At 36.3% G+C, this 11816-nt stretch overlaps 1 long non-coding RNA gene across 1 annotated transcript in view; it reads right to left on the bottom strand.

Annotated features, from left to right (window-relative positions):
• Positions 1-1799: 1799 nt before the first annotated feature.
• The window catches only part of LOC126957890 (uncharacterized), a 52074-nt gene continuing 42057 nt past the window's right edge, over positions 1800-11816 (bottom strand). The window contains exon 3 of the long non-coding RNA XR_007727000.1: positions 1800-2037. This is a non-coding gene — a long non-coding RNA (uncharacterized LOC126957890). The remainder of the gene's footprint in view (positions 2038-11816) is intronic.

The following is an 11816-nucleotide window of genomic DNA, read 5'->3' as shown; positions in this document are numbered from 1 at the left end:
ATAACAAGCACTATAAACTTAGAGAAATTCAAAGTTGATTTTACTCTGAGCCACGTTTGTAGACAATAGCCCAGGCATGCAAGTTCAGAGCAAACGAAGAATGTGCCGCAGATTACATGCGGTATAGTACTTACAGATTTCCACAAAGAAAATTGGGGAAGGAGACAATGAAGCAAAGGTGACATTCTTACAATTCTGACTGGAGCTTAGTGACATCACACATAAGATAAAGCAAATAGAGTAAAATCTTAGCAAGTGTATAGACATCTTAGTGTATGGAGAGGGATGATTAATTCTATCCTGCTTTTGTGTTTCATCTGATATGCAAGGTTACAATTGTTATGTGTCAGTCAAATATTTAACAGAACGTAGCCTTCCACACAGGAGTTCCGATTAGTTCATAGGCCTAGTTTCTATTATCTTTGTGTTCAACCCGCAGTCATCTTGGGCCACTTTTAAAAATGTTTCTTTCAGATTTTCCTTTTCTGATAGACTTATGTAAAACACTTAAGAGAGTAGCTTTTATAATGATTGTGACTTTCCCATCTAGACAACATTAATTCTGGTAGAATCCAGTCACTAGTATACATTTCCTTGATAAGTAAATGACAATAAATAAATAATAAATTAGCTTTTTGAAACAAGAGTAATTTAAATAGTTCAAAATTAAGAAATCCATTTCTATACTAATGGGCTGGTAAACAGATATGTAGAAAATAAGCATATGTGTGGTAAAATAAAAAGTTGTAACTAAAATTGATTTGGTTGGAAAAGAATGGCTTCTGTAAGTTTTGCCATCAGTAAATTTTTGTCCTAAAATGACTAGAAAGAACTCCCTGGTTAAAGCCTTGTTTTTCAAATCACATAGCTTATTTTTTGTACAGCAAACCCAAGGACAAAATGGGATAGGAAATCTATTTTGAGATGTAAATGTAGAAGCACTTTGAGATATTTAACATGGAATAGTGCTTCAGACATTTATTCAAAACTTCAGCTGTTATAAAATGCCAAGCCAGTTTTTCATAAACCTAAGTGTGACAACTCAAGTATATGATAAATAAGAAAAAAACAAAGAATGCTATTAGTTGACAAGTGAGTGTATTCTTATTGTGCCTTAAACTTTTGTTTGTATTATTAGTGAATTCTGCTATTTCTTCTGTTGCAAATTTGAAAATAAATATGTTGCATTTCAATAGAAAGGAAGTTTAAAGGAAATAAAGGAAACTGATTAACCTGCTCTTTTGACTTTAATCAGTTGGGCTAGTTGCATTCAAATCAGAAATTTCCTGGAATAGCAAAATAAACTGAGCTCCTCAAATGTTCTGTAGCTTGCAGAAACTGGATAGAAATTATTTTATTTAAAGTTTAAACTGCAATAATGTCAAAGAATCATAGATATCAAAGTCAGAGAAGTTCTTTTCCACATCTTTTATGCCACAAGCTAGTAGCTATGCTACGTGTTAATTGCCATGTTCCTTAGGAATACTTTGACTCTTGAGTAGATAAGGCTACAATCTAATTAAAAGAAATACATCTCATTCCAAGTGACTTTCTAAAGGACTTTTACGTAAACATACCTCAGAAAATAAACCGAAATCAGCCAGTATGCATCACGAGGTTAAGAAAATGGCCCAGAAAAAAAAAAAAAAAAAAAAAAAAAAAAAAAAAAATATATATATATATATATATATATAGTGCTGTTAAGAATGAGAATAATAAGAGAATGTTAGATAAAATATTTATCCTTCAGTGAAAATTTGTATTTATTTATAACTTAAATTCCAATTTTGTTGTTTAAATTAAAAGGATGTAACAAAATATTACAGAGTGGCTTAAACACCAAAATTATATTTATTGTCTTATGGTTTGGGAGTTTAGAAGACCAAAATCAAATGTCTGCCAAGTTTGCTTCCTCTGAAGACTGTGAGAGAAAAATAGGCCTCTCTCCTTGGCTCGTAGTTAGTTGACCATCTTTTCTCTGTGTCTCTTTACATCATCTTTCTTCCTTGCGTGTCTATCTCTGGCTCCAACTCTCCCCTTTTTAGAGAGAACAGTCGTATTAGACGAAGGGCTGAATCTACTCCATTATATTCTTATCTTAACTAATTACATCTGCTAATGACCCCAATTTCCAAATAAGGTTATGTTCTGAGGTGTTGAGTGTTAAGACTTCCAACACAGGAATTCTGGGGGAGACACATTTTTGAAAATGGAAACCTAAAAAATATATTTGAATCTCTTATATGTGAAGAGCACACGTAACAAAATAAAGGCAGTTGCCAAAGAGACGACAGTTAGAGGCAAAATGAAGAATTTGATTTTGCAATTGCTTAAAGTAAAGGTGAAGAAACTTGACACATAGTTGGCTACCCCCCAGTGACATTTCAAAAATGGAAAAAAGTGTGCTTTTACTTTTTTGGCACCATATTACTTCAGTGCTTTTCTATTGTGGATTGCAAAAAGAAACCCCATTAACTGGCATTAACCCTGTAACATTAACTGGCACCCTAACAAATCTTTTCTTTGGTTCTGATCTTACCAATAAACATCATGTAAATCCAGATTTTACTTCCTACCCATACCAAACACAACCGTTAGATCTTTTTAGCTTTATTTTCAGTCCCTTATCCATACTTTTTTCTAGCTTGCTTTTTTCCAAAATCTTTAAAATACTTTCTTCCTTTTCTTTTTTTTTTTTTTTTTTTTTTTTTAAGGAACACAAATTGCTAACTTCTAACTTATACTTTTAAGGGCTTATGATTATACTTCTATTCCCTTTTAAAACTTTTTAAGAAGTAAGATTTTTTTCTAATTTATTAGTCCCTAAAGTACCCTAACAATGTCAGGTTTTACAACCAAAATAAGGTTGTATTGCAAAGGCAGAGCCACTGAAGAGAAATTAATACCTTTAAATGGCTGCCATCAGTAATTCAAGTAGCTACTCTCTAAACAGCACAGAAAAATATGTTGCAAATATAAGTTTCAGAAATCAGCCCTTGATTATCTTTCAAAGAAAGAAAAATAAATCTTCTTTTTTTCTTTCTGCGACACATGTGGTTCATGGTATGACACACTCTCATGGGTATATACAGAATATACGTGTACACATACACATACACATTTCCATTCTAACTACTTAGCTCCTAATCACTGCTCTTTAATAAGAATTCTTTCCTAGTTATTTTTTATCTGGAAGACCCCAAAATAAAAGACTATTACAAAAGAACTTCACTGACCTTCCAGCTTAATCCAATCTCTATGCCATTAATTGTGTTACTCTTTTAACGTTCTGATCTAGAAAACATATATTCATTCATTCATGTATTCATTCAACAAATAATCTTAGAAATTTATGCCAAGTACTATTCTAGATACAGAAGACAAAACAGTGGGGGAAAAAATCTGTGCTCATGACATTTAGATCTAATGAGGGAAAATGGAATAAATGTAATAATAAATTAACTGTATATTAGAACATAATATCCTCTCTGAAGATAAATCAGAAATGAATCCTTTATAATCTCAAGTAGTGGGAGATATTTTAAATGATGATTCAATTATCAAAAGCCATTCAAAATTTGAGAAATTCAAGTAAAAAAAAAAAGGAAAACTTCCAAATAAGGAAAAAACATTATAAACAAGATCAAAATACAAATAACTGTGGGTAAAATGTTTACAGCATATATGAATATATGACCTCCCTATACAAAGTGAAATTCGAACAAAAGCTACAAAACAGAGTGTATTAGTCTGTTTTAATGCTGCTATTAAAGACATACCTGAGACTGGGCAATTTACAAAAGAAAGGTTTATTGGACTTACAGTTACACATGGCTGTGGAGACCTCACAATCATGGCAGAAGGCAAGGGGGAGCACGTCACATCTTACTACGTAGATAATAGCAGGTAAAAGGACAGCTTGTGCAGGGGAACTCTCATTTTTAAAGCCATCAGATCTCGTAAGACCCATTCACTCTCAGGAGGACATGAGAAAGACCTGCCCCACGATTCAATCATCTTCCACCTGCTCCCTCCCACAACATGTGGGAATTATGGGAGCTACAAGATGAGATTTGGATGGGGACACAGAGCTAAATGATATCACTCTGCCCCTGGCCACTCCCAAATCTCGTATCTTCACATTTCAAAACCAATCATGCCTTCCAACAGTCCCCCAAAGACTCAATTCATTTCAGCATTAACTCAAAAGTCCACAGTCCAACGGCTCACCTGAGACAAGTCAAGTCCCTTGCATCTGTGAGCCTGTAAAATCAAAAGCAAGTTAGTAACTTCCTAGTTACAATGGGGGTACAGGCATTGGGTAAATATAACCATTGAAAATGGGAGAAATTGGCCAAAGCAAAGGGGCTATGGGCTCCATGAAAGTCCAAAATCCAGCAGGGCAGTCAAATCTTAAAACTCCAGAATGATCTCCTTTGACTCCATGTTTCGCATCCAGGTCATGCTGATGTAAGAGGTGGGTTCCCATGGTCTTGGGTAGCTATGCCCCTGCGGCTTTGCAGGGTACAGCCTCCCTCCTGGCTGTTTTCACAGGCTGGCGATGAGTGTCTGCAGCTTTTCCAGGCACATGGTGGAAGCTGTCAGTGGATCTGCCATTCTAGGGTCTGGAGTACGGTGGCCCTCTTCTCACAGCTCCACTAGATGATGCCCTAGTAGAGACTTTGTGTGGGGGCTCCAATACCACACTTCCCTTCTGTGTTGCCCTAGCAGAGGTTCTCCATGAGCGCCCCACCCCTGGAGCAAGCTTCTGCCTGGATATCCAGGTGTTTGCATACAGCTTCTGTTTCTAAAAGTGTTAGAAAAACTTCATAGTATTCTAAGATGTTCTAAGGATGAAAATTTGAAAAGAATAAAAGCAAATATATGGGCAATAATATAATGTTTTCTTCTCCTTTGAAGTTTGTAATACTTCAGGCAAAGAGTCTAACATTGATGTGGAGTTCAATATAAATATCTACATAAAGAAAATGTATGCATGTATATAGAGAAAATGTTTAAGACAACTATGTTACACACAAGAGAGGATAAGGAAACTTAAAGGATGTGAGGTTTCTTGGACTATAAAAAGTTGACACTAGTTGATTTTTCTGTTGATGGAACAGTTTTTTATCTTGATGTTGGCGATGGTTACAGAAATTTATATATATGATTAAATGCATAGAATTATACACACACAGTACCAATGCCTATTTCCTGCTTTTGATATTGTACTTTTTATACAAGATAAAACCACTGGGGGAAACTAGGTGAAGAATACCTGTCATGTTCCAACAGGGCAATATCCTGTAAATCAATAATATTTGAAAATTATTTTTTAAACTAATTAAAATACAAATGTAAAAATTTGCTTATGAAGATGATTGTGTTTTCACTATACTAATGCACATAAAAACTTGGCTGTGTTTGAGATAACAGTGCCATTTAGATTTTATGTTTTGAGGTATTATGCATGAATGGATATCTACCTCCTATAAATCATATTACACAGTATTTAAGTATGTGGTTTCAGACTACCATAAGTAATCAATGGAGGAAACTGGGCAAAAGGTAGATGAGGCTTCTCTGTACTATATTTACAACTTTCTATAAGCCAAAATTATATCCAAATCAATTTTATAAATTATGATGCAAGTGTAAAAATTTGTTTAAAAAGGTGACAGGGTTTTCATTCCCTAAGGCATACATAATTTGTTCCATATTGGAGATAATGTTCTTCAGGTTGTGTCATTTTTTTTAAATACCATAAACAAATGAAAAACTGCTCCCTGTTTTTTACGTTATGCAGAATTGAAGTAGGTGTTTTTAGATTGCAATGGGCAATTCAATGTGATTAGTGTTAAAAATTCTGCTTTTGATCCTTATCAATATTGAGTCATTTTTTAAATTTAAAACATTAACAGAGTATATTATTCTCATTAACATTATTCAAAAGAATATGATAGTATACCTGATCTACTCTTAACTATTTTCAAAGAAATTATGGAATAGTGACATCAACCAGATAGCAAATCTAAAGCCCCTGGCACTTGTCCCGCTGATGAAAACAAAGCAGCAAATATGTAGCTACATTTTGATGAAAATAACTAAAAGTAAGTGCTGGAATACATCAAGAGAGTGCAGAAACTGCAAAGAACACAGAAACTTAGAATGACCACATAGAGAATAAGAGGAAACACCTTGCCTTTGCCACCTCATCTCCCAGCTGGGATCAGCTTAGAACCAGGAGAGACTTCTCCCTGCAGCAATAAAGTAACAAGGGGACCTCGGCAGCCCCCATCTCCACCTTGAACACCTACAGTCCTCCTCACCACTGAAAGTAAACCCTATAGTACTCAGTTACTAGGCTCAGATGAGGTAGCTACTTGGAGTCCACACAGCTGTGATCGCCACAGAGAAGGAACCAATGCTGCTCGGCCTCCTATGGCCAACACTGCTACTGCACAGTGCCATCTTGGAATCAGGATGACTGTTGTACTGTGCCCTGTGCTGGGGGCATGTAGCCAGAATACCCTTCCATTAGTGAGGCTTTATCACTGTGGCTCTACCCACTTTTGGTGGACCGCCCTCCTCTACCCAAGCTACTGGACATCCTATCCGGAGGGACCCAGTTGCTGGGTAGCTGCTTCATTTGCTCCTCCCAATTGCTGCTGCACCCAGCACTTTGAGGTCTGAGCTGACTCAGCACCCTGCCTTCTGAGGAAATGTTTTCTTGTCCACTCAAGGCAATCATACACTCACCCACAGTGCTTAAGCTGAAGTGGCGTTCTATCTCTCAGGGAATCAATGTTTTGGCCTAGCCAAGCAGGAGCACCTCCAAAGGCTGAGCTAACAGAGCATTCCACATAGCAAGGAAACAGAGAATTGGCTAAGCTTGGATACCTGACCCTCCAGACCAAAAAACTATAGCATCCTGCTTCCCTATAACTGAACTAATTTTCCAGAGTCTGAACTGCTGAAGTGTACTGTCTTCGCAGGTAGTGAAATCATCCCATCACTGCCGCTGTCCCACAGGTCCATTCTGCCACTCCTGGGTCGTCCATGAATGCATTCTGCTGTTCCTAGGTCCATGCCACCATGTACCCATCTCAGAGAGCTTAGGATGCTGCCATGTCATACTATCCTAGGGTCCTGAATCACCACTATGTAGTGTCTTACTCTTTGAAACATAAGGTGACATTATGCCCTATTGGCTGTGGTACAAGGCGAGGGTGCCCACTAACACCACTTCTATTCAACATAGTACTAGAAGTACTAGCAAAGTAATCGGACAAGAAAAAGAAAGAAAAGATATCCAAATTGTAAAGGAAGAAGCAAAATTATCTTTATTTGCAAATGATATGATCTTATATGTAGAAAATCCCCAAACACGTCACTGAAAACTATTAAAATCAATGAATTCAGTAATGTTGCAGAATACAAAATTAACATGCCATAATATGTGCCATTTCTGCACAAAATAATGACCTAGCAAAAAAAAAAAAAAATCAGTAAAACAATCCCATTTATGATAGCATCACAAAATAAAATAAAATATTTGAAAATAAATGTAACCAAGGACTTGAAAGACCTGTACACCAAAAACTATTAAATATTGATGAAAGAAACTGAAGAAGACACAAATAAATGAAAAGATATTCCATGCTCATAGGTTTGAAGAATTAATATTGTTTAAATGTCTATGCCACTCCAAGCAATACTCAGATTCAGTGCAATCCCTAAAAAATCCCAATGACATAACTCGCAGAAATAAAAATGTTTTTGTGTATAAAACCATAAAGAATTTTAAATAGCCAAAGAAATTCTGAGAATTAAAAAAAATTGTTGGAGGTATCACACTTCCTGATTTAAACTTAAATATTACAAAACTATAGTAATCAAAACAGTATGGGATTGGCATAAAAGCAAACACATAGACAAATATAACACAATAGAGGTCCCAGAAAGAAATCTAAACATACATGGTCAACTAATTTTCAACAAGGGTCCAGAGGGCTTTCAACCAATAAGACTTCAACAGCTGGTACTGGGGAAACAACTTCCATATGCAAAAGAATGAAAATGAACCCTTATTACACATCATTTTGCTTTTATGGTTTCAGCTATTATGTTTAGAATTAAGTGTAATAATTTGGGTCTAAAGGACTTAAATGTAATACCATAAAACTCCTAGGAGAAAACATAGGGAAAAACTTCTTGACATTGGTTTTGGTGATGACTTCTTATATAAAAAAACTGAAGCTACAAAAGCAAAAATAAATAAATGGCACTACATCAAATTAAAAGGCTTCAGCACAGCAAAGGAAACAATCAACAAAATAAAAAGGCAACCTATGAATTAGAAAATAAAAATTACAAATCACAAATTTGGTAAAGGATTAATCCTCAATATTTATAAAGAATGCATACAATGCAACAAAAAGAAAATGTATAACCTAATTTAAAAATGGGCAAATAACTTCAATAGATAAATATATTTATCCAAAGGAATAAAAATAGCCAAAAGCTATATCAAAAGGTGCTCAGCATCATCAATAGTTAAGGAAATACAAATAAAAGCTATTATGAAATATTACTTTATACCCATTAAGTTAAGTATTATGAAAAAGACAACAGATAACCAGTGTTGGTGAAGGTATGGACAAAAGGGAACTTTTGTACATTCTTGGCAGGAGCATGGATTGGTGCAGTCATTATAGAAAACAGTATGGAGGCTCTCAGATAAATTAAAAAGAGAATTATCATATAACTCAGCAATCCCTCTTCTGGGTATATATTCAAAGGAAATAAAATTACCACCTACTAAAAATAACTGCACTCTAATGTTTATTGTAGCATTATTTGCAACATCCAAGATATGGAAACAACCTGGGTGTCTGTCAACAGATGACTGGATATTAAAAAAACAAAAGAAAAACAAAAAACTGTGGTACAGTAGGCCCCCTTGGTCATGGGGGATACATTCCAAAACCCTCAGTAGATGCCAAACCAGAACCAGATTGTTTTAAATCAGAAAATGTTTCTTTTCATGGCTTATATGCACAAATTCAACGCCTTTCCCATCTTAACAAAGCCCTGAGGCTACAAACTTTTTCATTTAAGGTGTAACAACAAAACTAGCATATTTTTTTCCTTCTTCCCAATTTTATGCAGAGACATTTTGTTCTTAAAATACATTTTATAACCTCAGCATATAATTTTTTTTCTTATTGATAACTTTTACCCTTTCTGTTAAAGAAAGGACTTCATGGCTTCTCTTTGGCATATTCAAATTGCCAGTATTAGTATTCTTGCACTTTGGGGCCATTCTTAAGTAAAATAAAGATTACTTGAACACAAGCACTGTGATATGGCAACCTCTATCTGATAACAGAGGTGGCTACTAAATGACTAAGGAGTGGTAGTGAATACAGTATGGATACACTGGACAAAAGATTGATTCATGTCCCAAGTGAAAAGAAGATAGGCAGTATGAAATTTCATCATGCTACCAAGAAAGGCATGCAATTTAAAACTTAAGAATTTTTTATTTGGAGAATTTTCTATTTAACATTTTCAGACCATGGTTGACCACAGGTAACTGAAACTGTGGAAAACTATTAATAAGTAAAGACTGCTGCAATGCAATATTATTGAACACAATGGAATGCTATTCAGCCTTAAGAAAGGAGGAGATCCTGCCATTTGCCACATGTATGCAATTGGAGGATATTATGCTAAGTACGCCAGACACAAAAAGTATTACATGGCTTCACTCGTACGTTGAATCTAAAAAATGGGGGGAAGGGCATACAGAGAGAATAACACAGTATTTACCAGGGGCAGGTGATCAGGGAGAAAATGGGAGATATAAGTCAAATGATGCAATGTAGCAGATACATCGTATCAATATGTCTAAAGATCTAATATATAACATAAGGACTATAGTTAATAATAGTGTATTATATCCAAAATTTTCACTAAATTAGTAGATTATATCTGCTTTTGTCATGGGGTGGAAAAAGAGTAACTATATGAGATGAAGGATGCAATAAGACATTTCACTGTAATAACTGTTCTGCTATATATATGTATGTATATATGTGTGTGTGTGTGTGTGTATATATATATATAGTGTGTGTGTGTGTATACACATATACGATGAAGTTTGGATATTTGTCCCCACCCAAATCTGCTGTAGAATTGTAAGTCCTAATACTGGAGCTGGGACCTAATGGGAGATGTTTGGGTCATGGGTGGATCTGCCATGGCTTGGTCCTGACTTCACGAGAGTGAGTTCTCGCAAGACTTAGTAATTTAAAAGTGCGTAGCATTTCCACTCCCCATTTGTCTCTCTCTCTCTCACTCCTGTTTTTTCCATGTGAAGTACCTGCTCCCCCTTAACCTTCTGTCATGATTTTAAGTTTTCTGAGGCCTCCCTAGAAACTGAGCAGATGCCAGCACTATGCTTCTTGCAAAGACTGCAGAATAATGAGTCAATTAAACCTCTTTTCTTTATAAATTACCTAGTCTCAGGGACTTCTTCACAGCAATCCAAGAATGGCTTAATACAGAAAATTGGTACTGAGGAGTGGGGCATTGTTATAAGGATACCTGAAAATATGGAAACAAATTTGGAACTGTGTCATGGGAAGAGTTTGGAGGAGTTTAGAGGGCTTTAAAGAAAATAGAAAGATTTGGGAAAGTTTGGAACGGATAGAAGCAGAAGACAACCATATGCCTAAGCAGATAGGGAAGAATCCCCAGAAAATCTCCCCAACCTGCCCAGGTCATTGTGCACAGGGAGCTTGCCTAAACATGCCCATGATGAAAAATTTCATCCCTTAACACATGTGCAGGAAGGGAAATACATCAGTGTGGAGCGGCTCAGACTAAAGAACCACCTGTATGCTGGGAGAACTGGGTGGAGCCACCAGGAATTTGTGCCTTCTGCTGGGGAGGAACCTAGCCTCTTCAGCTCATGTGGGAACCCTGAGTCTGTTGTCACGACCCCTCTCTTTTCTGAGAGCTTTCCTTTAGCTTAATAAATTCTATCCTCCTCGCCCTTCAATGTGTCCACATGCCTATTTTTTTTCCTGGTCATGAGATAAGAACTCAGATTTAGCTGAACTAAGAAGCAAAAACTCCTGCATCAGAACTTCTTAAGAGACTGGATAAATGGTTGTATCAAAATGCTGATAGTGATGCAGACAGTGAGGTCCAAGCTGATGAGGTATCAGATGCAATGAGGAACTCATTGGCAGCTGGAGTAAAGGTTATGCATGTTATGCCAACAGAGCTTGGCTGCATTCTGTTCATGCCCTTGGAATCTGTGCAGGTTTGAACTTGAGAGTAATACTTTAGGATATTTGGCAGAATAAATTTCTAAGTGGCAAAACATTCAAGATGTGACCTGGCTGCCTCAAAAAGCCCACACTAAGATCAAAGAAGGATCAAAGAAATGGCTTAATGTTGGAAATTGTATTTAAAGAGGAAGCAGAGCCTAAAAGTTTGGGAAATTTGCAGCCTGGCCATGTGGCAGAGAAAGAAAAAGCTTTTCTGAGAGAGGAATTTAAGCAGGTTGTGGAGCAACAACTTACTAGAGATATATGCATAAGTAAAAGGGAGTCAAGTACTAATATACAAGACAATTGGAGGCATTTCACAGACCTTTGAGGAAGCCCCTCCCATCACAGGCCCTGTGGCCTAGGAGGACTGAATGGATTTATTAGCCAGGCCCAAGTCCCTGCTGCCCTGTACAGCCTAGGGACACTGCTCCTCACATCCAGGCTACTCTGGCTTCAGCTAGGCCTCAAACA

The sequence above is a fragment of the Macaca thibetana genome, chromosome 7 (genome assembly GCF_024542745.1).
Source record: "Macaca thibetana thibetana isolate TM-01 chromosome 7, ASM2454274v1, whole genome shotgun sequence".
Classification (NCBI taxonomy): domain Eukaryota; kingdom Metazoa; phylum Chordata; class Mammalia; order Primates; family Cercopithecidae; genus Macaca; species Macaca thibetana.
Note: the sequence above shows the minus strand (reverse complement) of the source record. Positions and strands in the feature narration are given on the sequence as shown.